Below are 2,202 nucleotides of genomic sequence, written 5' to 3'. Positions count from 1 at the left end.
TATATATATATGAATGAATGTGTGTATCCATGTATGTGTGTGTGTGTGTGTGTGTATGCTATATGTCAGTGTCTGTAGAGTTGTGTGTCTATATCGATAAAATAAGTTTATGTGTGTGTATTTGCTTCTTGAACGTTTAGGTGTGCATTTAGTTTTTATATGATATATAATATAATACACACACACACACACACACACACTTTTAGAAATATATTATACTGAGTACATCTTAAATATTACCCCATATGCTATAGCCAAACTTTATTGTTTTCAATTTTGCTATTGTTCTCGTTTAAGAATTGTATCAGACAGCATCACATTCTTAGAGAAAATTTAATCAATAATAAATATTCTGAAAACTTCTAATGCTTTTCTCTTTTTTTAAAGAGAGATTTATTGCATTTGTGATTTCTAAATATTTAACGAATTTATATTGTTATTTTATCTTTTTGCTGGTAAACGTTATTTCAGTTTTTTTTTTTTAAAATTTTTATTCAAAATGATTTCATATTTTATACAGTGGCGACTATACTGGCAAATATCCTGCGGTTGAATGGCTGATTTACTTTACAGAAAGAGAGAGATATATATATATATCCTACGACAAAGAAAGAAAAATCCAGTACTGAATATATATCAGATAACCACTAAAATTTAAAGAAATTTAAGAAACGAAATTTGCTGGCATTCTGCTACAAGAGTGTTCAGAATTGTTATTATAAATGATAATTATAGATAATGATCATTATTTTCGTTGAGGTTGGCCAATGTTCTTTGTGTTTCTGATAATAATTCAAATAAGAATAACAAAATAACTCGTTTTTTGTTTTACCTTCAAGTTTATAGCGTGGCATTCTGTCTTCTATTCCAACTTATGATGGCGCTTCTTTGGAGCCAACTGAGACAAAATAATTTGATGTATGTATATTAGTGGGTAACTAAGCCTACTTATGTTGTTTATCGTTTGTATGTGTACAGATGTGTGTGTGTGTGTGTGTGTGTGTGTGTGTGTGTGTGTGTGTGTGTGTGTGTGTGTGTGTGTGTGTGTGTGTGTGTGTGTGTGTGTGTGTGTGTGTGTGCATGTGTGTGTATATTTATATGTGAGCATGGATTCAAAATTGATGCAAATTTGTATAAGCAATCATTACAGTTCAGTAGTAGTTAGGATGTGATATAGCAGATATAACTAATATAATGCTATTTATCCTCACCCCAGGAAAATGATCTTCGCAAAAGAGATGATAAACAAATAAATAAATGAATAAATAAATTTTGATTGCTGGTTGAAATCATATTGTTTTATTGGTGATCTGATATTTTTAACATAATAATAATAATAATAATAATAATAATAATAATAATAATAATAATAATAATAATAATAATAAAATTACAATAAAATGTTTTAAAAACAGGTTTCATATCAGCATGTTCACCTTGTAATATAAAAGATCATGTTTTCTTCTCCTTTTATTCGCGCCCGCCCTTTAGGATAGCTTACGGGGGAACAAGAGAGTAAGACACAGTAATAAAGAAATGGTTTTCTGGCACAGCAGACCTTTTAAATCCGATTACAACAGTGAGTTCCGCTTGAGCAGATGAATTGTTAAAAGTTCTTTCCCTCCTGGGAGAGTATTAGGTGAGACAAGCGACATTCTTTGTGTCTTCCGCCCCGCTAAATTCACTTAAAGCTAACCTATTTTAAACAACTTTCATGAGACAGTGCGCATTTCTGTCGGATTGACAGCAACAATGACTGACATTAGGGAGACATCTTAATGTCAATCACTAGGGAGCGCTAGAAACGAGTTAAAATAACACGAGAATGGACGGACAGTAATCTGTAGAAAACATCAGAGGCTGAAATATTGAAAGAGGAATACTTAAGAAAGAAAAAGATAGAAAAGAAAAAGAAGAAAAAAAAGAAAAAGTACGTGGGATGATGTTAAAATGTAGCAAAGGTAAAAAAAAAAAAAAAAAAAAAAAAAAGGGAAAAAAATAAAATCTGGGTGAGGGGAAATACAGAATTAAGAAAATATAGATAAACAAAGGGGAAGGGGAAGGCGACACTTGAGAAAATAGATAATAAACAAAACACAAAATAAAAACATAAAGAGCCAAAAAAGACCTCTAATCCCTACTTCTTATCTCTGTGAATAGGCAAAGTGTAGAGGTAAGATGTAAAGATATAATAATAATAAT

General features: G+C 30.7%; 1 protein-coding gene across 1 annotated transcript in view; it reads right to left on the bottom strand.

Annotated features, from left to right (window-relative positions):
- LOC106872351 (protein Wnt-8b) overlaps window positions 1-947 on the bottom strand; it is a 106,595-nt gene extending 105,648 nt beyond the window's left edge. The window contains exon 1 of the mRNA XM_014919313.2: window positions 833-947. The gene's annotated coding sequence lies outside the window, so the exon portion shown is untranslated. The remainder of the gene's footprint in view (window positions 1-832) is intronic.
- Window positions 948-2,202: the final 1,255 nt, after the last annotated feature.

The sequence above is a fragment of the Octopus bimaculoides genome, chromosome 3 (genome assembly GCF_001194135.2).
Source record: "Octopus bimaculoides isolate UCB-OBI-ISO-001 chromosome 3, ASM119413v2, whole genome shotgun sequence".
Taxonomy (NCBI): Eukaryota; Metazoa; Mollusca; class Cephalopoda; order Octopoda; family Octopodidae; genus Octopus; species Octopus bimaculoides.
Note: the sequence above shows the minus strand (reverse complement) of the source record. Positions and strands in the feature narration are given on the sequence as shown.